The sequence below is a fragment of the Artemia sp. Qi Xiang Cuo genome, chromosome 4 (genome assembly GCF_049724085.1).
Source record: "Artemia sp. Qi Xiang Cuo chromosome 4, ASM4972408v1, whole genome shotgun sequence".
NCBI lineage: Eukaryota > Metazoa > Arthropoda > Branchiopoda > Anostraca > Artemiidae > Artemia > Artemia sp. Qi Xiang Cuo.
Window position 1 is genome coordinate 22,957,480 of NC_142797.1, and position 27,007 is coordinate 22,984,486.

Here is a 27,007-nt window from a genome sequence, read left to right on the forward strand (position 1 = left end):
AAACAGGCTCATTCGATTGGAAATTAAAGAGCTAGTGCCCTTTTTAATAGTTGAAAGTGATTGGAGTGTAACTTGCCTTGCATGTGCTTATGTATTTTTGAGGAGGATACTCCCCCACAACCCTCAAGGCAAGGGTTTTAAGTTATGCCCTGGGGGCATATAAGGTTTTTATAGAACGTGTTGTCATATAAACTTCAGAGAGGACTCATTTGATTGGAAATTGGAAGTTCTAGTCCAGCTCTTAAGAGTCAAAATTGATCGAAGGGCAATTACCCCCCCCCACACGCCCGTTTTCCCCACCCCTTTCTTTGAACTAATTCTGTTTATACCTGAAGGTCGAATGAGAGTTAAAATGTTGTGGTATTAACACATACATATTAGGTATCTGCTCTCCTCCCTAACAAGGAAAGAAACAGAGAATGTAAGGCAGTGGCGGATCCAGGGGAGGGGACACTCCCCCACAATCCTCAAGGCAAGGATTTTAAGTTATACCCTGGCAACATATAAGGTTTTTATAGAAGGCGGTGTCGTAGAAACTTCAAAACAGGCTCATTCGATTAGAAATTAAAGGGCTAGTGCCCTTTTTAATAGTCGAAAATAATTGGAGGGCAACTCCCCCCCCACTCCCATCATTCCCCCACACATATCCAATTAAAATTTTGAGATAGCCATGTTGTTCAGCGTAGTTGATTTCCAGATATAAAATATATTTTGAGGAGGAAACTCCCCCACAACCCTCACGGCAAGGGTTTTAAGTTATGCCCTGGGGGCATATAAGGTATTTATAGAAAGCGTTGTCATAGAAACTTCGAAACAGGCTAATTCGATTGGAAATCAAAAGGCTAGTCCCCTTTTTAATAGTCAAAAGTGATTGGAGTGTAACTAGCACCCACCCCCCCCCACGCCCATCATTTTCCCAAACACATCCAATCAAAATTTTGATATAGGCATTTTGTTAAGCGTAGTTGATTTCCAGATAGAAAATATATTTTGGAGGAGGGAACTCCCCCACAACCCTCAGGGCAAGGGTTTTAAGTTATGCCCTGGGGGCATATAAGGCTTTTATAGAAGGTGTTGTCATATAAACTTCAGAGAGGGCTCATTTGATTGGAAATTGGAAGTTCTAGTCCAGCTCTTAAGATTCAAGATTGATCGAAGGGCAAAAATCCCCCCCACACGCCCTTTTTCCCCACCCCTTTCCTTGAACTACTTCTGTTTATACCTGAAGGTCCAATGAGAGTTAAAATGTTTTGGTATTAACACATACATATTAGGTATCTGCTCTCCTCCCTAACAAGGAAAGAAACAGAGAATGTAAGGCAGTGGCGGATCCAGGGGAGGGGACACTCCCCCACAATCCTCAAGGCAAGGATTTTAAGTTAAACCCTGGCAACATATAACGTTTTTAGAGAGGCGTTGTCGTAGAAACTTCAAAAAAGCCTCATTTAATTGGAAATTCAAAGGACCGGTGCTATTTTTAACGTTCTAAAGTGATTGGAGGGCAACTAACCCTCCTCTCACGCCCACCTATTCCCCAAACACATCCAATAAAAATTTTTAGACAGCCGTTTAATTAAATGTAGTTTTAAGTTCTGGAAATTAGGTCTTTGAGGATGACAACTCCCCCTCAGCCCTCAGGGTAAGGGTTGTAATTTAAGGACTCTCCGAATTCTTCCCATTTTTTCTTATGGAAGGGATGCTCGTATAAACTTTAGAGAGGGCTCATTTGACTGAAAATTAAAAGTTCTTGTTCACTCTTTAAAAGTTAAAAGAGTTTGGAGGTTAACTAGCCCCCCCCCTCCTCCACGCCCTAAATGCATCAGATAAAAATTTTGAGATAGACATTTTGTTAAAATAGTTCAAAGTTCTGATAACAAAAACTCCAGTGTCAACACAGCCCACCAGGGCCCGGGGGTAGGCGTTTTAAGTTATGCCCTGGGGCATAACTTATTAAGGGGGGTTTATAACTTATGGGAAGGGGTTTTGTATGGGAAGAACACATAGGAAATCTATTATAATTATTCAACTATAAGGTTAAAATACATACTCTGTGATAGATGCAAAATTACTTTGGCACACAAAATCCTATTAAGGTCAATTCTAAACAGTCGTGATCCCTTTGTGTCAGCAAGTGAAATGGTCTGAACCCCCTTATTGGAGCTATTTTTTCAATCACTTCATTGTTGTCAATCGCTGTCCATAAGTTATGCAATCTGTCTGTTGTTCATATATAAGGTTTTTATCAAAGAGGTAATCATATAGACTTTGAAAAAAGCCTCATTCGATTTAAATTGAAAGTTGTAGGCAGTGAGAGCAGTAGGTTTTAGGCTTCTGCAGTGAGGCTATACCCAAACTCTTGTTTGTAGTTACTTTTGTTCGATTCAAACTTGATTTGCATATTCTTTTTAAGTTTCACTCGTTTTAAGATTTATTTATTCATTTACATTAATATATATTGTATGTTTGTTCGCATTGATTGTTTATTTAATTTCTGTTCGTTTTAAGTTTCTTTTATACTTTAATAGCAAAATATTTGTTTTCGTTTTAAGGTTTATTTTCATATTCAATCGAAGCATTACTCGCTTTAAGATTTATTTATTCATTTATATTATTACTTGTTGTATGTTTTTTGCTAAGATTGTTCATTTAATTTCTGTTCGTTTTGGGTTTCATTTATTCTTTAATAGTAATTTCTGGTCGTTTTGAGTTTGAATTTTAAAAGGTATTTGTATCAACTGAGCTTAAGTTTAAAATGGCCTTTACTTTTCTTTGAAAAACTTATTTTTTGGAAAGTTTTTTTTTTAATTTATTTACAAGAAATGAGTAACAGACAAAAGGAAATTAAAGGTAATCGGGAACAGGACACAGGATAAAGAGGGGAAAAAACAGGGCTACATAATTGGAGTTCAAAGATAGGTGGTGATTTTCTAAAGGAATAGACAGTTCCCTGGCTGGTTTACGACTAAATAAGCAATAGAGAAGCTAAAAAAGCAACTTCCAAGTCTGTATCTTGTTGTTGTTGTTGTTGATTATTAACGTCTCCTCTAGAAACCAGCTTCTGTTGAGACGATCTTCTTTGTTCCACACTTTACTATGTTTCTTGATGGGATAATCTGAAACAAACATTTTTTTTTTCATTTTTCCAAAGTATTAGTTATTCCCTAACCAAAACAGGTCAAAATATTTTTTTTTTAAACTAACATAAAGTCCTAGCTAAAGTCATCCATTCTACCGCTTAATTTCACAAACTCAAAAACAACATGATCATTTCCAGTCTTATAACATCATCATTGATCCCTATCCCAACCATAAGACTAACATTGAGATTGCCTAGCTTTTCTCTTTGACATAAATTTCTCATGTCCCTTCTAAGTCTCTCATAGAAACAACACTCAACTAGATAGTGGTGTACAGTCTCATACTGCAAATTACAAGCTCTACAAACAGGGCTATCACTTTTCCCAATCCTAAATAGTCTAGCTTTAGTACTTACATGACCTGATCAAAAACAGAATAACAAACTACAATTCCTCTTATCCAGTTTACTATAAATTTTACTATCAAAGTGGTTGTGTTTTTTCTGGGCTACAAGCTGATTTTGTATTAGATCCTTCAAAATTCTAAATCTCCGTTGTCTCAATCCTCCTCTGATTGATCTCAATTCCTTGTATTCATTTCTCTCTACACAATTTAGGGGTTGTGTTGCTGCTATTTTTGCATGTTTATCAGCCATTTCGTTGCCTTGTATACCTACATGTGCTGGTGTCCATACTAGCTTAATTTCAAATCATTTTTGGAGCAATTGAAGAAGTGTGTTGTAACACCTCATGACTTCTTGGTTTTGGTTTGGAATGAAATTTTGTAAGCTAAGTATAGTAGCTTTTGAGTCACTACAGATAGCAAATTTTCTATTTTCTTTGTCCTTTATTGTGGTCTTTTGGATTATATCTAGTGCTATCTCTATTGCTTTAATTTCTGCTTCGAAGACTGTTGAGTAGTGTCCTAGGGATCTGGATGCCACTAATTTCTTCTGAGGAACAACAGCTGCAGCTTCCACTCTTTTTCCTTCTATTTTGGATCCATCAGTAAATATTAGACAGAAATTTTGAAATTTTTCTGTGATAAGTTTGATAAATTCAATTTTTGTGGATAATGAATTTCTTTCATTTTTTTTTTGTATTTCTTCTATGGTACAAGATATTTGCATCAAAAGCCATGGTAGAGTTTCTAGAGGTTTCTTGTATTGTAACATTTTAGTAATAGAGAAATTCAAACCTTCTTCTCTCATCAGTGCTTCTGCTTTCTCAAATGGGTTTAAATGTTTCCTTAGTTTATTTGGGTTCATGGTGTGGAATAGTCCACGCTTGACAATATGTTTCTTGATTGGGTGATTTTTATCTGATGTCCATAGTTTTTGAATATATTTTAGTAATAGTACATTTCTTCTTGTCGACAGTTTTTCTATACCAGATTCAATTAATAAGAAGGGAATTGGTGTGGTCTGTTTTGCTCCAAAGGCAATCCTTATAGCTGTGTTTTGAATAACTTCTAGCTTATTTAGCTGACCTTCATTTGCACTGCCATGTATAGTGGCCCCATATTGAATTTTTGGGAGTATATACTTAATATAAAATTCTCTCATTACTGCTGGATTAGCTCCATACCTTCCCCTCCCATCATTTTCATAAGATTTATCTTTTTAAGGCACGAGAGTTTCAGATTTTCAATATGTTTGACAAATCTCATCTTACTGTCCAGTATTATCCCCAGGGCCTTGTATTCTTTTACTATTTCTATATTTTCTCCATAGAATTTCAAAACAGGTGGTCTGGTATTTCTCCTCTGTGTTATAACCATGGCTTTTGCTTTGGATGGTTCAAATATTATATCTAGAGTACTTGCCCATGTTTCTATTTGGAGAAGAATTTTTTTAGCTTCTTTTTCAGCTTCTTCTAAGGTATCCTGGATAGTCCAAGTCTTGTTGTCGTCAGCAAAAATGTAACCATTACATGCATCATCTTTAACAGGAATGTCATGTTCACTTATGTTATAATAATCTGGACCAAGGACACTTCCCTGGGGAACTCTTCTTTTAATTTGAACCTTGTTTTCTGCTATTGACTTTCCAACAAGTACAGCAACTTCTCTGCCAGACATATATTCTTTCGAAAACTTCATCAGTGGGCCATGGATGTTTGCTTTTATAAGTCCATTTAATATTTGTTGTGGCACAATGTTATCAAATGCACCTTTAACAACTAGAAATATAAGGATCATGACTTTCCTGTTATTTAATGCATAAATTAAATCTCTCAAAATACTTATAAGACTGTCAGTTGTGCTTCTACCTTGCCAGAATCTATTCTGAATATCCTGAAGAATTTGTATTTTTTCCACTGTGTAAACCAACCTTTTTTTGACCAGTCTTTCATACATCTTTCCTACAACTGGCAGTAATGTTATAAATCAGTGATTTTCCACTAAATTGTTTTTACCAGGTTTTGGTATCATTATGGCTATGCCTTTTTTCTAGCAGTCTGGAAATCTTCCCTTTTCCCATAACATGTTGATAATTTTTAATAATTCCTGTCTCCATCTAGTTGGAAGATTTTTCAATAATGTTGGGTAGATTCTATCAGGTCCTGGGACTGTTTCTGGAAATTTATTTAACACAGCTTCTAGTTCTACACCTGTGAAAGGCAAGTTATGTGGTTCATTACTTTGTTCCTCAGCTAGTTTTCTGGCTTTAGCAAATACTTTAGAGTGTAGGACTGTCTTTATAAATGGATCCTCTTTGTCTACGGTCTGTCTTAGGTGCCTAATTCCTGCTTCAGCTTTTTTCCTGTCATCAATTATTAGCTCTCCATTAAATTACACTGGTGTGTTTGGATTTGGAGGGTTATTTTTACTACCCATTCTTTTTATAAATTTATATACTTTTCCATATGAATCTCTAAAATTTAAACTCTCTACAAACTTTGTCCATGAATCACTTCAAGCATCACTTGTGGCTCTTGCAAATTTTGCTTTGGCTTGCTTTAGCTTAATGTAATTATCTGTAGATGGAATTTTATTGTAGTTTTTTGCAGCCCTATTCATTGCTTTCTTTGTATTTTCACATTCAGTATTCCACCAAATAAGTTCTCTGTGGCTATTCTTCCTTAGTTTGCTCTGTGGGATAATTTTTTCTGCTGTCTCTAGCAGGAGTTGTTGGAATTTACAAATTTTATCCTCTGTGTTTTCAAAAGGATTCAATTCTTTCTCCAGTTCAATAGATTCCAGACTTGTTCTGTACTCTTTCCAATTAACTTTTTTGAATATGAACCTTGCCTGGCTATCAATTTTTGGGCTTTCAATTCTGCCGTCAATATCCACAATCACAAGTAAGTGGTCACTGATGATGTTACTGTTAATTTCTGAAGTGACAGCTGTCTTATTTGCCATTCTACCAGATGTAAAGGCTAAATCAATAGTAGAATATGAACCTCTGTGTGGATTTGCCCTAGTGGGTAACCCATATGATGTTAATAGAGTTGCTTCATCTTGTCTTTCCAGGATTTTCTCCAGTGCACTTCCACTACCATTTTTATTTCCACAACCACACCAAATAATAGCGTGAGCATTAAAATCACCTACTATTAAAAATTATTCTATTGGTTTTATGGCATTTTTTACTAAGTCAAACACAGTTTCCAAATCCGTATTGTTTCCATCTAGGTTATACACATTAGCTAATATCAGTGCTGGTTTTCTATATCTGTAAACTCTACACAAAAAAATTTCTATCTTCTGATTCAACACTGACCCAAAGTCCAACATCTGATGGTACACTGACTTTTTGATGGCTGTAATCAATCCACCTCTTCTACCTTCGTCTTGGTCCTTTCTGATTACATAGAAATCTTTCATTATACATATGTCTGCTTGTTAGCCGTGTCTCTTGTAGGCAGATAATATTGATTTCTTTATTCCTTGCAAAGCTCTCAACTAAGTCTTTTTTTACTTTTTTGATTGATTGGGTATTAGGTGATACAACTCTTATTTAACGGGTCATGTTGATTAGCTTTAAAATTTCATTTGATTCTAGTTTCTCATTGAATAGTGTTTTCATAAGAGAGCATAACTTCTGGACACTTCCTTGTAATTCCAAATCCCTCAAGTCAGCCACTTCTGGTGCACTTGAAACAAAAATCACTAGTTTTGACAAAATTTCTTTTTGGAGTCTGTTTTGTTCATTGATTTCTAAGGCCTGTTTCTTACTTAATGCATCAGCATAGGATTTATATGCTATGGAAGCCAATATTTTTTTCTTGAGATAATCTTAAAATGTTTTTACTTTGATCTCTGATCCTACACAAGCCAGAAGTAGAAGAATGATTACCTCTGCAGTTTACACAGCTATACTTTTGAAATTTTTCTTCTTTTTCTGTTACATTTTTTAGTTCAGAATCTTTTGACTGGTGGGGACCTGCACACCTCAGACAAACTGGCTGTGGTGCCCTACATTGTGCCTGCATATGCCCATATTTTTTTAAAGCACTGGATAATAGGTCTTTGGTATTCTTGAACTTCTCTTTTTCTTCCATATAGCCAGAGAGCTGAGGGTAAAAGATTGTTTTCAAAGGTAATACAGACTGATAGGCTATCTTCTAATTGTTTTATTTCTCTATTAAATCTTTTTACAGATTTCACTGAAGCATTAGCCTCAGATTCAAGATCTCTTTTAATATCATCTTCAGTGATTTCTTTGGGTATTCCTCTAATAACTCCTTGACATCTGGGTTTAAATTCCCCTGCCTGGACTTCTGATCACCTACTTTATTAATTGTTAATGCTTTTGCAACAGCAGATTTAGTGGGAAGAAATATTGTGACTCTCTTTTTGTCTTTGCTTAATTCAAATTGAAAATGTTCAGGTTTCAAGGCTTCTTTCAGGCTTAAGGTAGTTTCTCTTTCCAGAGGCAAGGTTTTTGTTTCATCTTTGCTAGACAAGATGACTCTATTGTCAAATCTATCTAAAATCTGGATTCCCTTATTTTTTGGCTGGTACTTAGGAGGGGCTGTATAGCGACAACTCTGTTGTTTTTCTCAAGGAGGGTTGGGGATATAGCTCTTTTGGCTTGTTTTCCTAAGTCATGAGATAGTCCTAGATTAGGAAAGTTTATGATACCCTCCACTTCTTTAGGGTTTGCACTACCTAGATTCATGGCTTCATCAGAGGGAAGAGGTGGGTAATTTTCAGCTGTTGAATTCAAAACTTCAAGTGAATTTGATGTAGGGACTGTAGCAATGAATCTATTTTGAGAGTGTGGTGAAATATAAATTTGATGCTGACTGTAGTGACTATTGTGGGGGGCTGGACTTGTGACATGTGGTGATTGTCTTGCCTGATTAAATCCTGGTGTCTGTTGTATAACCTGACCCTGATACTGTATAGCTTGAGACATAGGCAATACTTGTGGAAATAAATGTTGTGTACATGGGGGCCTGCCCTTGTTCATTATTCAGATCAACTGCGTTTGGCCTCACCACCACTCCAGGGGAGTCATGTGGATCCCAATTTACCTGCATAAAACACACCACTTAACAAAAAAAAAATATCAAACCCTCAAATCAAAAAAATTATACCACGCTGAGCTGTTTTCCTCCAAAGCCCCAAGTCTGTATTGAATTGAAATGGATGGTTGTTCCTCTCTTCCTACAAGGACTCAGGAGGTTTCTTGTAGTCACTATACCACTGGGTTTACATATGATGTATCCGATTAATATCCTTTATAAACTTTCATATCAATATAAGTCCATCAGCACAGTCACTGTTCAAGCCCATTCCATTTAGTATGTCACTACTCTGTCGAATTCTTTTTTCTCTTATAAACTGTCTAATATCCTTCCTCCTGTCTTCTGTTCCATCACATTCAAATAACACATGTTCTACCGTTTCCTCATTTCCACTAAATGCACATCTCGGATCTTCATTATAAAAACGGGCTCTATATTTCTGAATTCCTGCATGACCTGACCTTAGTCTGAATATCACCCTGGCTTCAGATTTACTTAGCGGTCCATATATTTTCTTTTCAAATTGCCTTTCTTTCTTTTGTATAACTAACATATTTGTTGAGAACGCACGGCTGTCCTCGAATGTCTTTATTCTCAATTTCTTTATCACTTCTCCAATTTGATTAACCATCCTGGGCGTGATATCTACAAGTGTTTGCCCGTCTTCTATGGATGCTTGTTTTGCTGCAGTGACAGCCATTTCATTTCCATTAATGTTCGCATGCCCCGGTACCCAATCCAACGTGATGGTTACTCCCTTTTTCAATAGTTTCTATAATTCCTCATGGCAAAAGATCACTTCAGGAGCTACTTTATTTGCTAGATAAATATTCTTGATTGCCTCGGAACCACTTTTTGAATCCGAACAGATTCTATATTTTTCACCTGTTGGTCCCAAATATATTATGTATCTCACTGCATTGGCTATTGCAACTACTTCTGCCTGAAAAACTGTAGTTACATCGCTTAATTTAATCAATTTAACTATACTCTTGGAGGGAATTACAAAAGCAGCCTCCACTCTATTATCCACTTTGGATTCATCTGTGAAGATATCCACAGTGTCAAGATATTGCATTTCTTTTGTCATCTTGAATGATTGATCATAATCTAGATTATCCCACTTTTCAAATTCAGTATTGCACTGGTATGGCATGGATTTCCACTGAGGGGTTATGAACATATTGGACACTCTCAAAATTGATTTCAACTGACAATCCATTTGAAACTCTTCCATTATCTCCTTTGCCCTCACAATACCGAATAGTTTTTTTCCATGAACACCACAACCTTCCCTCTTTTAGCATTCTTGATTTAATTGGATTCGACTGGTCAGATATCCATGTCTTCAGTAAAAATTTTAATGTTGCTATGTCTCTCCTGCTACCTAGCTTCTCAATCCCACTTTCTGATTCGAGAAAGCTCTGTGAAGTTGTCTTTCTCGCTCCAAAAGCTGTCCTTAAAGCACTGTATTATATAGTTTCCAATTCCTCTAACAAGTACTTAGACGCTGCCATATAAATTATTCCTCCATATTCCAATTTCGCTCTTATGTATTTTATATAAAATTTCATCAAAAAGTCGGGCTTTGGGCCAAACTTTGCTCCACATAACATTTTCATAATATTTACTCTTTTGGCACATGTTTTCTTTAACTGTCTTATATGAGCTTTAAACGTCAGCTTTCTATCAATGGTAATTCCAAGCCATTCAAATTGATTCACGGTTTCAATTTGTTCCCCATTTAGAAAAAGACAAAGAGCAGAGTCCTTTTTGTTCGCGTGATTACCATTGCTTTGGTTTTCTCGACCGGAAACTGCACACAATTTTCCATGGCCCACGTTTCCATTAATTTTATTTTCTCCTGGGCCACTCGTTGCCCCTCCTCGACACTATCACACATTATCCACATTGCATTATCATCAGCGAAAGTCTCAGCTCTATCCTCTGCTGTATCCAGTGGTATATCAAATTCACTTATACTGTAATAATCTGGCCCCAATGAGGAGCCTTGTGGTACGCCACGTTTTTTCAGTACCTTTCTTTTCGAATATGCTTTACCCACTTTTACTGTCACTTCTCGTTCACGTAAATAATCATAAGAAAATCTTAGTAAACGTCCTCTAACCTTTGCTGCAATCACTCCTTCTTGTATATGTCGATGAACCACACTATCAAAAGCACTACTCACATCAAAGAAAACTGCTTAACAGATTTTTCTATTTTCCAAACAATATACTGCATCATTTACAAACATTTGTAATACTTCTATAGTAGATCTGTTCTTTCTAAACCCATATTGAACATCTTTCAAAGTGTTTGTTTTTTCCACTTTCCATGTAAGCCTCTCCTTAACCATTCGTTCATAAAATTTTCCTAACCCAGGTAGTAGAGTAATCATCGTTAAGTTATCCATTTTTGAATTATCTTTGCCTTGTTTAGGAATCATAGTAACTACCCCATCCTTCCATATTTTTGGAAATTTTCCGTCTTCCCAGGCTTTGTTAATAATTTTTAACAATTTTTTATCCATTTGTCACTTAAATGTTTGACATACTGTGGGTAAATCATGTCTAAACCTGGTGCTGGTAATGGTAACTTTTGAATCACATTCTTTAACTCTTCTACCGTAAAATATCTGTTATAATCCATATCATTTTCTATTTTAGAGAGTCTTATTACCTTAGCAAATGTAAATTTTTCATCATCCTTAAAATCGTCTGGTCTTCCAATCACTGGCTCTACAAAATCTACTGCTTTATTCGCTTTTTCTTGTTCTTCCCCTAACTCCTCTCCAATAACAGTCAAGGGTGGGTTACCATTATCATCTGTCTTTCCTGTAATCAATTTTTTTCACTGTTTTGTACACACTACTTGCAGGCTGTCTAAAATCCAACTTCTCCACGAATTCTTGATACGAAATTTTCTTTGCTTCCACTGTTTGGCGCCTAAAGACTGCATATCTTCTGTGACACATTAAAAAATTTTCAAAGTTTGGAAGCTGATTGTACCTTCTTCTTGCCTCTAATAGCTGTTTCTTTGGAACTGTACATTCATTGTTCAACCAAACACTCAGTTCGCGGTGAATAGGACCTCTTTTACTTTTTGGAGCCAAATCTCGTGCTATTTCTAAGAGTGAATTTTGAAATACATCTATCTTTCCATTGACATCTTCACAACCGTTCACTTGTGACTGAACGTCTGTTTCTTGTAATTTATTCTTAAAATCTTCCCAGTTAATCGTCTTTAAATTCACTTTGCTGGTTTCTTCATGATTATTGCATTTACTATTATCTTGAGAAATCTCTACCATAATGGGAAAATGATCACTATATAGGGGTGGATTCCATGTCAAATGTTATTGATGCTTTTGGTGCCAATGAAGCTGATCCTATGGCCAAGTCTATGGTCACTGATCTTCCTGTTCTGCTATTGATTCTAGTTGGTAAATCCTTTGGAGTAAACAGGCAGAAATCTGAGTTTTTCATTAAAAATTCAAAGATTGTTCTGTATTGAATTAGAGTTCATAGAGTTAACAGCTAAATAAGTTTCAATTCAGTCGGATAAAACACATGCTTAAAATTTCAACAGCTTAGCTTGCGTAAATAACAAGTTTGACCACTACTGTGTATTAGTGAATTGTTATAGCTGTGACGTCAGAATCTTTTAAATTAGAGACATAGCGATCTATCATTCAACGAGTGAACTTAATTGACTAGTTATACCGGTCTTAGACTCTGTCATTTGGATACTGCTTGGATACTTGCCAGTAAATCTGTATTTGATGAAATTCTAAATGAGAACATAAATATCACCTGAGAGCGGATTTTATAGCTAAGGAAATATGTCGTCAGTCAGCCAGAAGACTTTTGATGATGGAATGAAGGCCCTGGGAAAGAAACTGGATCTAATAATTAACCAACAAAAAGAGTTTGCTGTTACACTGTCCTTGATTTTGGATGAGGTTCAGACTTTGAAAAATGAATCGAAGTCTCGTGATGCGAAGATTGCTTGTCTAGAAAGCCAGCTTCAGGAGCAAGAATCAAAGTTTGATACAGTCGAAACGAAACTGCTGGAAATCGAAGTAAAAGACCGAAAACTCAACTTAATCATCTTCGAATTACCGAAAGAGAAAAACCAACAGTCAGTTCTCACGAATGTGTCTAGCCGTAAGCCGTACACCCCTCCAGTTTTTTTAAGTGTCGACAGAAAAAGATATTCTATCAATCTTCAGTTCAATATCAAAGCTGAAAGGAATTGGGGTCCGGATTTGCACGGACTTGCCACCCAAATTAAACTCTATTAGAAACAAGTTACTGACTCAGGGTAAGGAAATGCATGAGAATGGATCCGCGCAACTCACATGAGTGAAACAAAAAGGGGCTAAACTCTGGCTAGAGTATAAATCGGATTCTGATTCGCAGTGGGCAAAAGCATAAGAAATATTAAAGGCGACTAGTGTATGATGTTAGATCAATCCCGCTCTAGATTGATAATTGTTTCGTTTTTTGTGTTTGAGATATGTTGATTTTTTATGTTGATGTGTTATTTAGGCTAGCTCGGTTCAAGTTTATTTTGATTATTTCTTCCCCAGTTATTTCTGTTCTACTTATACCTTCTCAACTTGGGTCTTCTCGAAGTATGATAAGGATAGTTGGTTTTCATGACTCGGCAGTGGTACGGGCTCCTTATCACGCGGGCTTACTGGCGCGGGGTGGGATCTTTCGATTATTACTTAGTTGACTTTAAAGTTTGCGGGTGCGGGGGGGACTGATAGACTGGTGGCTTTGGAGGGGAAACCCCTTAACCTATCTTTACTTTCTGAAACTTTTCATGTATTCGGTCAAAGAGAAAATAACACTTTTTCTAAAATAAAACCGTCATCGTAGCCTACGTTTTTCCTGATGACATAAACAGATTTGAAGATAATTCATTGCGAATGGGGTTTGTGAATTTACAAGGACTCATGAGTTCTATTGATGAACTAACAAATTTATTGCCAGCAAATCAAATTGACATTTTGGGGATTTGTGAAACATTTATTAATGATAAGACACATTATAATGTGAAAATCCCGGGACATAAATTCGTTGATAAGAATCGACTAGTCCATAAAAAAGGTGGTCTTGGGTTATTTTTGAATGATGGAGCGCAGTTTGAGCGACTGCCAGAACTGGAAAAATATAATGTTGAAAAAGTGTGTGGAATACTGCCGGTTGAATGTCGGTTTGGGACTAAAAAAATTCAAGTTTGTGTTGTGTATAAGCCCCCGTCGGCCCCAATACCGCTTTTTTTGCAATCTCTGGAGTCTTTAATAGCATCTTTGGATGATAAGGATTTTGTGGTTATGGGGTATTTTAATATAAATCTACTAGAATTTAATGAAAATACCCATACAACATAATTTATTACATTAATGTCATCGAATTCCCTAATTCCTTCGTGTACAATTCCAACGCGTGTTGCATCGACTAGTGCAACTCTCATTGACAACATATTTTTAACAACACCAGCCACGTCTTCACAGGTTGTTCTGACGGATTTCTCTGATCATTTTTTTTTTAATTTCTGATGTGAGATACCAGATTCATAAAATAAAATCACCAGAAACAGCAACCCTGATTTATTAATAAAAAAAATCTAGTATGTTTAAAGGATAAACTGAATTTAACTGATTGGTATCCTGTATTTCATGCTGATGAAATAAACTCTGTGACGGATTATTTTTAGAGGGATTTCATGCTGCACTTGATGAGTCGTGCCCAAGAGTAAAAAAAAGAAAACGGAAATATATTCAACCCATCCAACCATGGATATTGCCAGCCCTTTTGACATCAATAAAACATAACTTTCTTTCGAAAGTGAAGAAAATAGAAGAACCTTCAAAAATTATAAAAACCTACTTTCAAAAATAATACGCAATGCTAAAATGAAATTTTATTTCGATTCTTTTAATGAAGTAAGTAAGTCCCCAAAGAAAACTTGGGAACTAATCAACTCATGTTTAAATCGATCGCGGACGTCTTCCTCACCATCAAAAATACGGGATGTCCATGGTAATACAATTGAAAGGGAAATAGAAATGGCAAATTATATAAATTTTTATTTCGTGTCAATCGGGCAGTCAATAGCTAATAAGCTCCAACATAATATGTCCCATGGGCAATATAATTATCCTAAGTACCTAGGAAGTCCTTCTGAGAATTCTATTTTTTTAACTCAGTAAACACAAGAAGAGCTTGCTAAGGTTGTTAAGCTTTTAAATAATGAAACTTCCCCGGGGATTGATGAGTCGTCGACCAATATTGTGAAAACCATTTTTCCTAGTATTAATTAAGTTATGCGTCATTTAATAAATCTGTCATTTAGATCTGGAACTTTTCCGGATTCTTTTAAAAAAGCGAAAGTGTTACCACTATATAAAAGTGGTGACCACTATATTGCTCAAATTATAGACCCATTTCTATTCTTTCGGGTTTTTCTAAAGTAATGGAGCGTTGTTTTTATAATCGAATGTATAATTTTCTCTGTTCAAAAGATTATTTTTCAAAAACTCAATATGGATTTAGAAGAGCATAGTACTCAGGATGCTATATTAACTATGGTACAATTTATTCACGAGTGTGTGGACAAAAAATGGATCCCGGCGAGTATATTTTTGGACCTTGAGAAGGCCTTTGATTCGTTAAGCCATGAAATATTGTTGTATAAATTAAACCACGGTGGAAAACGAGGACCAGCGCACGATTTTATCGCATCTTACCTAAGTCGTCGCTCTCAAGTGACTATGATCAACGGCACAGTTTCGGATCCATGTCTGTTGTCAAATATTGGTGTCCCGCAAGGCTCAATCCTGGGACCACTGCTTTTTTTAATATATATAAATGACCTTCCATCAGCGACAGAAAACCTTGGTCTGAATGTTCTTTTCGTTGATGATACCGGATTATCACTTACTGGATATTCGGAAGAGGATCTCAATGAGAAGCTGCAAATCGTATTTTCACAACTTCTTGTATGGCTAAAAGCTAATCGTTTGTCACTAAATGCATCAAAATCCAAATTTATCATTTATAGTAGAATTGGGCAGAATGCTCAAGGAATTTCAACTATATTTGATCATGCTACAAATATTCAAATTCAAAGGGTAACTTCATTCCGGTATCTGGGTATTATTATTGATGAAAATCTGTCATATAAAGAACATTGTAATAGATTATGGGTTAAAGTTGCTCAGGGGGTTGGTATAATGCGAAGGTTTCAGCATTTTTTTCCATATGAAATCCTACGTCTAATTTATTTTGCGTTGGTTCATTCTCATCTTACGTATTGTCTTCTGATATATTTGGCAACATTCAGATGTCATGTGAAACCGATACAAATTCTTCAAAACCGGGCTCTTCTAATTTTAAAGAAATATTTACCATCACCGTCTTCGTATCCTAATTAGAGTAAAACTGAAACTCTATATCTTCTAACTAATATTTTGCCTGTTTCACATATATTCACCCTCAATTCTTTTTTATTTAAGATAAAATATGACCGGTCGGAACTACCTACGTACTTTCGTTCGAATAATTTTTTCCCTCTGCAACATGCCCATTCTTATGAAACCCAACATTAATGGAATATTCAGCACCTAAAATTAAGCACAGAGAGATCACGGTTCTCGCCCTTATTTTCAATCACGGGTTCATGGTGTGTTCATCTACCATTTATTGATTGCAGCAAATCTCTTCCAAATATAAAAAAGCAACTTCATTCTATCCTTATAAATAATTTTAAGAATTAATAATATATTGAAAATCTGGGTACATTTGATATTATTGTTTTGTTGGGTGTTTTGCCCTGTGAGATGCCGGTTATCGGTTACCCTTATTCGCCCGTTGGTATTTTTTTTTTCTTTTATTGGTATTTTGGGTTGATCTTTGCCCGGTGTCGGTGGGTTCGTGGGGTGGGTGTCCGTCTATTGGTGAGTCATGGAATAACTCTTATTCATTATTTTGTTGTTAAACAGGTTTATTCCGATTAATGTACCGGGTTTTCGTCATTCGACCTTGTGTCTCCGGCGTTTACCCTGTATTTATGTCTATTTTGTACAGATATTTTAAAATTAAACCTTGAACCTTGAACCATTTCTATTACCACTTCCGCATCCACACCAAAGACCATTGTGTGCATTTAAATCACCTATAATCATTAGTTTCTCCCCTCCAGGCTCTGTCTCTATAATTTTTTCTTGACCTCGATCACTTAAAAGTAAATTACCGTCTGGGATATAAATATTGAATATATTCAGCTTTACTTTGTTTTTAAGATGTATTTTGCATTCAACAACCTCCATATGATAATCCTCTTGTATTGACAAATCAATTGGGATATAGTTGATTTCCTTGTTAATACCAATAATCACTCCACCTCTCTCTTTATTCCATCTATCTAATCTCACTATATTATAATCTCTGAATGATGGATTTATATTTGGTTTCAAATAAGTCTCTTGAATACAAAACCCGTCAATACTATTCTTAATGCAACAGTCTAGTACTGAATCCTTATTCACTTTATCTAATGATCTTGCATTCCAAGACATAATTTTTATGTATAATTTATTTACACACTGATTCAACATAAGGCTGCTGTTCATTTGCATGATTCCCAAACTTTCAATAAAATTACAGAGTTTATCTACTTTGTCCCTCACAGGCAAGTTCTCTATGCTTAAAATTTCTGGTGACAACACTAGACCAATCACAATCTTGTTTATAATATTACTCACTATTCTTTGCTGCATCTGACCAATTTCTTTATCCCTAAGAGACACGTTGATTCTTGCTTGTTCTTTATATGTCTGTTTGTTAGTCACTTCAGCATATGACCTATAAACTATTTCAGCTCTTCTAAAACTCATTTGATGTCTTTCAGCAACTTTTAGAATCTCGGTATTTCTTTGTCTGACACTACATTGCGTTGAAGTTGATGGGTGGTTACCATAGCAATTGATGCATTTAAATAAAGATGTTTTATTTTGTAGATTGTTGTTCTTCATTTGACACAGTCCAGATATATGCTTGCCAGCACATCGTAGGCAAATTTCTTCTTTTGCTGGGCAATATTTCTTTACATGTCCATATCTTTGGCACTTATGACATTGTAGTAATTGTCTCTTATATTCATGTACAATCCTTCTCCTCCCCCCCCCCATCCAGACAACAGGAGGAAGGAAATTATTTTCAAATGTTAGCAATATTGCAAGACTGTCTTCCATTTTTCTAGTCTCTCTATTAAATCTTTTTTGCCTTTTGGCCCCAATTATTGCAATTGGGCTATCTAAACTATCTAAAATATCATGCTCTGAAACTTCAAAGGGTAATCCCTTTATTATCCCACTTACTATCTCACCTTTTCTCTTGGCCTCTATTGCCAAGCCAGACATTCGACTTTGCTTCAAAATTTTCTCAGCTGCTATGTCATTTTTCACAAAAATAAACATTTTCCTTCTTTCAGCCAAAACTTCGAACTCAAACTTGTTTTCTTTTAATAGTTCTTTCATGAACTTTGAGAGTCTGAAATCTTCTGGGAATCTGTTTGATTCCTCTTCCTCCTTTACTTCAATGACCATTCCGATCTTGAAAAGCCCTTCTTCTTGTATTTCATATTCTTTGTTGATATTTAATTTTTCTGACACCCACTGTCTCTGTTTTGACGCCATATTTACCTCTTTCCTCCCATCTTTTGGAATCTGGGATGAGACTCCACCATTATTCACTGAATTATACTTTTTCGTTTGAGGTTGTTGACACTCCACATCTGTAGCTCTTCTTTTTGTAGCTGATTTGTCTATTTCAGTGTTCATACCTTCTGCAATATAGGGGTTAACACAATCGAACATGTCTATTTCCTGTTCATTGCATGCTTCTCTGCTACTTGGTAAGGGTGGATACTCCTGATCAAGTAGTGGACTATATCTATTTTGCGTGGGTACCATTGGTACATAGGATGATACGCTGGGTAAACACATGTTATTAGGGCTATTAGATTGGATTGGTATAAACATTTGCCCATACTGGTTAACTACATGCATTGTTGTTAGCCCTTGCATATTTTGGTAGCCATAGGGGATTTTGACCGGAGCCCCTGATGGCTCCATTATTGCCCACTTTCCTCTTCTTGCAACAAATATTCTTCAAGTCCTTCCAAATTGACAAGATTGTATCTCCTTCCACACTACAGCTATAGTTTGGCCTTTTGAATTCCGTGGCGTTTGATTTGGATAACTTTAAAGTGTCTCAAATTCAAAATAAGTAATTTAATTTCATATGTTCTTCTGTCCCCCCCCCCCCGCTAAGTCTGTATCTTCAGTCATGATTTCTGATGTTCGAATATTTTTCCAATATTTTCAATCTCACAGTTTTGATAAGTGTGAACATTCTCCCTATAGGAAATCCCATGCGTTTTCCCCAAACGTCTGAACTTACTCTAAAACGTCTGAACTTTCCTAACCTGACCAAAAATCTGAACGGAAGATTTTTAACTTATTTTACATTATTATCATCATTTCAGGTTAAAGGTTCGATCAGACGCGTAGGATTTTATCAAATCCTTTGAGGGTGATAGGATTCCTATGAGGTTTTCCTCATAGGGCGATAGGATTTTTTAGTTGAAATTTTTTTAACTCAACCCTATGAGGGTGATAGGATTTCTGATTTTACAAAGGGAAAAACCTATTTTACCTTCAAGAGGAATGAGAAGATTATAAAAATGACTGATCAAAGCCCTGAAAGAGTTAATGTGAAAGTAGAAGCATATATGGACTTGATTGCTTTTGTCCAAAACCATCCTTGTCTGTATGATACAAGCAATAATAGTTATAAAAATGCAAAATTTAAAAATGACCGATGGAATCAAATAGCTGTTGAAATTGGACAGCCAGGTAGCCTACTGTCTTATATACTCTCTTTTCCACATAAATAGGATTTATAGGCTTGCCTTTGCTTTTTATTTGTTTTTTTTTTATGAACAGTTGGCTCATTATACAAATTAAACCTTTAGGAAGGGTTTGAATGCAATTACAACTGCAGCATTTGTTGTAGGCTACTGATGTGATTGCCCAAATTTGCAGTTTTTAACATATATTGGTAAATATGGAATAATCTACATAGCCTATCTGACCAATGAACATAAAACTTAATGCCTAGCCTAGGCTATTTATGCTTTTTCCAAATATGATAGGCTAGCTTAATTCCTATTGTTGCTAATTAAATTCAGTATAGATGCAGAGCTGGTCCTCCGCACAAGGAAACTTAATAAAAAAACAGTTCTTACTTCAGAATATGCAGAATAATCCCAGTTAACATATATTGCAAGGGGAGAATCTTTATCTTCACTTCTTTTTCCAGTTTTCCTAATAAATTCATGAATTTTTTAGAACCTATATATTAACAAACTATGTACCCCAACCCCTGTAAGATGCAAATTTAGTCCCAGAATTGCATCCTGAATCCAAATTTATTCTTCATTTGCATCACAGATCAACTTTACCCCCACGCCCATGACCTGCAAATACATAATCTGATTTTGATCGATTTAGGCATGGGCATAGTTTTTATCTGTGATGCAAATGAAGGTTGTATTTAGATCCAGAATACAATTCTGGGTATATATTTACACATTAAGGGAGTGGGGTATGTACTTTGTCAATATGTATTCAAGGTCATACCCAGGGGGAGGATTAAACCCCCTCCCACCCCCCCACCCAGAAAAAAATCCTGGGTACAGCCTTATGTATATGTTCTAAGAAATTCATGAATTTCTTAGAAAAACAAGGAAAGAATTGAAGATAAAGGTTCTTCCCCTTCAGAATATGTTAACTAGGATTCTTCTGCATATTATGAATTATTATTTTCTTAACATGTTTCCTTATGTAGAGGATCAACCATGCATCTATACCTTCAATTCGAACCCAACCTTTCCCAAATGTTTAGTCCATATTATATATTTACCATGTGTTTATTGGCTAGTATAAGATTTATTGCAAAAAGTCTGCACAGCTGCATGATTTCCCCCTATGTATGTAGACTAAGAGGAAGGTCACTTGTACCTGATGCTGCCCCTACTGCTTTTAGTTGGATGGAAAAGAATCCAAAGAAAGTCCCCTTTGAAAAGGAGCCAAAAGTAAGATTGGATTTGTCAAAGCTTGGAGGTTTGCCCCTTCAATCTGTGTAAAAAAACAGATAGATCATTGTAGCTTTGTTCATTTCCTTTCTTTCTTGGATCTCATTATACAAATAAAGACAAAATAATAAGCAATAATTTTATTTAGATACTCACACAAAGATAATCAGACAATACAATCTCAGTAAATAATTTGGCAAAAATTGCATAAATTCAGTCCGGTTACTTAAACAAAACTATTTGAAACTCATTTTTCATTTTGTATATATTTTGAAAAATTTGGACATTGCTATATTGACGCTTTGCTCTTAGTCCAAATAAGAATGCCAGAAGAAAAGTCGTTCCCAACTAACTTTTTTGTCTCCTTTTAACTCTTTGTCTTGCATGCATTTTTTTTTTTTTGCATGCTAGCTAGTTGCAAATACTTGGGTGTGTCTTGCAATTTACATGTATCTAGAATGTTTGGGTTGCAAAATAGAAGTTTATTGTGATTCTATTCGAGTATTCTTTTGAGTTCAGGTTGCAAAGTAATAAATTTTTTCAAGAAGCCCAATTTTTCAAACTGTAGAGGAATTCAAGTTTTTCTTAATTTTTCTTTATGTTACATTTGCAGTTGGTTAGAGATGTGTTGCATCTGATGATTTGATCAAATCCTTTAATGATTATTGTGACTGGAAAGAATTTTTCCTATAGATGATGACTGCATGTTATCCTAAAATATTTTATTGAAACCTTATTGGTCATTTCCTATAGATGATGACTGTATTTTATCATAAAATATTTTGTTGACATATTACTGTTAATATTTATGTGTAGTCACCTCTAATTATTAAAGATTTACTCATCCGTCATACCCCTTATGTGTAGTAGACCTTAGTACTTTTTATTTGTGCCAACTTCAGTAATGTATTAACAATCTACTAAGGACCTTCAATTTATTATAACATTTTTGTTTTCAGTTGAATAGTGCAAAAATACCTGGAGGTATCTGAGAAATGAATTTTTCAAGAAGCTTAATGCACAACAAAACAAAAGAAGTGGGGATGGTGGCAAAGATTGGGGATTTTCAAAGTGGCCTCACTTTAGGTCAATGCGATTTCTCTTGAAGCATCATAATCCCCAATGGTAAGATTTATCGTTTTCATTTATTGTTTATACAAATTAAGTATTTATAGGTATCTAGAAAGAAAACTTTTCGTTACCTTTCAAAACATTCCTTTATATCTATGTCATGGAATGGTTTCCTTAAATTTATTATTGAGCACAATAAATAATTCACCCTAAAAGCAGAGCATTTCAATGTGGTGGAGAAGACATAACTAAAATAACATAAAACAAAAAAGGTAAAAAAGATGGGTAATTCATTACTCCAGTCCAAACACAAAACCTTATCATAAATCCACCAAAAAATAAAGGGATAGTATTTGCTTGCGTTTTGTTAAGTCCATCATTTCAATATGCATATTGAGGATATTGTCAATGAATTTCATAACCCCAGATACTGTTCCCCTGCATAGCCACCTCACCCATACTAACTTAATCACTAATCAGTGCTCTTACTGAGAGGTTTCAAAATAGTTTATTGCCTTTTTTCATGGTTCCTGATATATGTCCTGAACTAAACAGGGCTCCTTTGTCTATTTTCATTTGTTTGTATGTTGCTATAGCCATTTTCATTTAAATTTTACTGCTTTGTGATGCATCTTGTCCATTTAATTTTTTATTTTTTTCCCTTGAATAATTTAAATAAAACCTCCCCCCTCTTTCTGTGTTTGTGTTTTTTTTCATTTTCCATGTATGTATACTTCTTTCTTAATTAGTTTTAATAGGTTTTCTTTTGTTCTTAATGATATACTTTACCCAATAAGCAAATTTGAATCTCTTAGACCCTCTAATATTCTTTTGGAAATATATATAATTATACTTTCATAAATAACCTTTAGGTTCACAATATTTCAGTAGCTTTTTATGAACAAGACTTGATATGCATTAAACATTCACCCAGCTCAGTGGCAGATTGGTGGGGGGTGCCCCCAGCGTAGTATAAATTTGTGTAATTTGATTAATTAACTCAAGTTTACATTAATTAAAATTGCACCTAATGCAAATTTATTGGATAAACCTATTTTACCCCCCCCCCCTAAAATTTTTTTATCGGCTCAACCTATTTTGACCCACCCCCCTCCACACAAAAAATCCTGGATGCGCCCCTGACCAAGCTTTAAAAAAAAGTTCAGAAGGAAATGGCGTCAAAATAGATTGTTCAATCGTTTCAAAAGATTTGCCAGTGACAATTTTTTAGTAGAAAATATTTAATAAATGTTGGCCAAAGCTCTACATTTAATATTATGGAAATTGGATTCAAATAATGCAGATTGCAAGGCTATTAAGGAATAGTAATCCTTGACAAACTACCAACCATTTGCATCTTTCTTCTGTTCTGTTTACTTTCTGTGAAAAAAATAAGACTGTTTAATTTTCTGGTTTTCAAAGATAGCTACAGATAGGGTTAAAAACTAAAAATATATGTGCTTTGTAGTGTAAATGAAAATATTTTCAACTTACTTTGTCTTGCAAGACATCAGGGAATCTGGCACATACTGAAGAGACAGTCATTATTCAGCTTTCTGGAGATGATGGACTTACAGACCTACCCACTACCACTTCAAGTGATGAAGCTCAACATCAAACCTCTACTCAGATATTCCTCAATCCTCCAAATATCAAACTCAAACTCCTCATGTGCAATCTTTACCCATTCCCCAATCCTCCAAATATCAAACTCCTCATGTGAAATCTTTCCCCATCCCCCAATCCTCCAAATATCAAATTCAAGCTCCTCATGTGAAATCTTCCCCCATCCCCCAATCCTCCAAATGTCAAATTCAAACTCTTAATGTGAAATCTTTCCCCCTCCCCCCCAGCCGTCATCATAATCTCAAATCCCAACCGCAAATCCCAAGCGGGTCAAATCCTTCACCAACCCCAATTTATTCTCCTATTCCAACCACTTTTGTTCACCTTGAATCTACTCCAAAGTCTTCACCTACTTCTACCTCCAACACTCCCAATAACGCTTTAACCTCCCAATAACCCAAGAACCTCCACTTCAACCTCTTCATCTACTTCCACCTCCAACTCTCACAATAAAAGAAAAAGACTCCCCACTGCAACAGAAGAATTACAACAGACAGCAGATGTACAACATACCATGTCTGTTGTCAAGCAGTTTCTTGAAACTAGGATCAATAAAAAGGACGAGTGGGAAGGGACAAGAAACTATGGATTTTGTTGCACGCTTGCAAAAAACTTAGATGGCCTTCCCTTGAATAGCCAAATCCGTATTCAGAAAGCTACTCTGGAGGTTTTTGAACAAGAGCTTGATAAGCTTGAGTAATTGTGCTTTTTTTCTTTTTTTAAAATAAACTCGTATTATGCTTATCAAAACTAAATTATAAGCGTTATATGTCGTAAGTTACTTCTACAAGAATTTTCGTTGATTGATTCGAATATGGCTTCCTCAATTGGATGTGTTTGGATTTGATCAGGTCTAGGTCCTAATATATCATGTATGGTAGGTAATCTTATTGTTAGTTTTTGTGCTTAAGATACATAGATAAGATAGATAACTTTTTTATTTGTTTTGATATTATAGTATAATCAGTATACATGTTCGTAGATAGTAAAGGGCAGTGATGGCAAAAACAAGTAAATTTAGTAATTAAAATTAATTAAAGTAAACAAAAAAAAAATAAAAAACAAAGGACAAGAAAAAGAAAAAAACTGAATTAAAATAAACTTGATGGAAATAATGAAAAACTGGAGAGCCATGGCTAATTAGAGTAAAGCCAAGACAGATTGTCTCTGTTATATTCAAAGCTAGCATAACTTTTTAAGAAACATAAAACAATGGTTGATAGATTGTCTATCATCCATCCTAAGGAAGAACTATGGTGTAAGGGACTGAATAGAGGCAATTCCAATTGTCTATCAACTCTGTGATCCATTTGAAGGTAATTGGAGACCCCAAAAATTAGACCCCAAATGAACAAATAATCATTAAAGCAAACCAATAACTATGCAAGACAAAAATTAAATAACATTAATAGGAGAAACAATCCTGTCTAGTCCAGTATATGTGACATGTTACCAAAACACAAATTAAAATAGTACTAAAAACTACGGAAGACAAGAATAAAGTAGACACTAAAGACAAGGAGATTACTCGCACAGATAGAATGGCTATTGTTGAAAAAATATTTGGATAATTTTTTCTTTCTTGCCGAATTTTTAAAATAAATATTGTAATTTTGATACCTTTCTGTGCATGTTTTAGTACTGGAAAAAAAGGGGCTTAAAAAAGAAACATCTTGAGGTTTGTACTTTATGGGGTTTAGGAGGTGTCCTGGGTTAAGCAATTAAATAAAAACAAAAAATGAAAAAAAATTGTCTTGCTTAAGAAACATTACATATTCAGTGGCAAATAGCTTCAATTTCAAAATGAAGCCAAAACAGGCTTTGAATCTGATTGGAGAGTTGGGGTTGAACAAAACGTTATATTTCAATAACTTCTTAAATATATTTGAGAAATAATAACAACAAAATTAGTTTTTAAGATAAATGCAAAATTGCCACAAGGAACCCATGAAAAAAAAAATTTAATAAATAAATGGGTTTTTTCTACAAAATAGTTTGAGTTCTAGAAAGATAATTTTCATCTAATATTTTTTTTCTATTCCTCAAGATTATCTAGCACTATTCTCTTTGAAGATTGCTAATCATTAAAAACTAAATTGTACTAAGATGCTATTCAAGTGTTTACCCCAATCCGAAAACAATACCATTTTAATAACTTTGATTTAACATACATTTTTTATGGAAATAGCCTCAATTGCAAACTGGAAAGAGAAAAAAAAAATTTGACTGACTGAATCTAATATATCCCATTATGCACAGACTGATCCTGCCACGGAACAGATCCAGGACCAGTAAAATATTCCTTAAAGGTATTTCTTACTAGGATAACATATCTAGATGAGAAATTACTGGATAAATTTCTGGCTGACGCAGGCTAGAGTTGTTGCGCTAAGACCCTGGAATAATTTGCCCATTTACTTCCCAGTCAACAAGGGTGGTGAAGTTATGTCTTGACAAATCAGATCCTAAAAGAAAGTTATGCAAGATGCAAGTGGTTTTCAGTATCAGATCCATTGTTTCCAGCTTGCAATTGACACTACTTTTGAGGATTCTAAATATCATGGACATTATCCCAAATGCATTTCCTACCACCCTTCTAGCCTGTAACAGACTGGTAATTAAATACCTTCTGTTGTTAAGTGAGGCTACCATACTTTGGATACAGCAGCATAAAGTATTTTTGAACAGGGAAAACTTCATCCACAACAAAACCAAATGGGAAAAAATCCTCTGAGTTTTACAACAAAGATGGCTCAGGGATGGGTAGTGTGTTGCACAAAGCAGTACCAAAGCTTGACCTAGAAAAGACAGTGCTGTCATTTTCCTTTCCTTTAGCGCCTACGTCAATATAAATAAACTTGTAGCAAGCATCTACAGCAGCCATCAAAACTATGCTGTAAAATTGATGGAAATTGAAAAAATCAGAACCAGAATTAGAAGGACACTGAATTTGACAGTGCTTTCCATCAATTGCCCCAATGCAATGTGGAAAGTCCCAAAGTTCGGAAAAATCTCTGGCTATTGCATAAAAATCTTCCTTGGAAGGTGGCTTCATATAAATAGGTTGTAGGTTTTTCCAAATTGCTTCGCATGTTTCTTTTATGATGCCTGAAATTGTGGATTGTCCCATTCTGTAACACAATGATAATGTTGCCATAGAATTCCCACTTGCGAGAGACCCGAAAATAAAATATTTATATAATATGTATATACAATAGGGAACTTCCACAAAGATGGGATAGTTGTCATATTTTAAAAATAAAAATTGATTCGTATAAATTCAGTTGCAAAAGAGAAAACAAAAAAAAAAAAACTGGGGCCACAAGTATGAAATAAACAAACATTCAATATTGAATTTGTTCTCCATATAAGAAAACAAGTGAAAGGAGATACACTCAATAGTTCAAATCCATTTATATTACACTTATATGCTTTCTAAAATTGGGCATAAGATCCAAAACTTACACTGACTTAATTTTTGCAAAGTAGTAGAAAACAAAGGGTAGAAAACTTTCAATTTACCATAATGACCAAGCCTCTGACAAAAATTCTATTGACTGTTATATATAAAATATTTT

At 35.0% G+C, this 27,007-nt stretch overlaps 1 protein-coding gene, 1 long non-coding RNA gene and 2 pseudogenes across 2 annotated transcripts in view; 1 reads left to right on the forward strand and 3 right to left on the reverse strand.

The window, feature by feature from the left end:
• The window catches only part of LOC148952893 (uncharacterized), a 448,257-nt gene that overhangs the window by 295,097 nt on the left and 126,153 nt on the right, over positions 1–27,007 (reverse strand). The gene's annotated exons all lie outside the window — the stretch shown is intronic.
• LOC148952900 (uncharacterized) lies at positions 8,743–10,180 on the reverse strand (annotated as a pseudogene).
• Positions 19,255–21,794, forward strand: LOC148952901 (uncharacterized). The gene is made up of 2 exons (XR_016141614.1): positions 19,255–19,491; positions 21,692–21,794. It is a non-coding gene; the product is annotated as an uncharacterized LOC148952901 (long non-coding RNA).
• Positions 24,767–27,007, reverse strand: part of LOC148952902 (uncharacterized) — a 22,841-nt pseudogene continuing 20,600 nt past the window's right edge.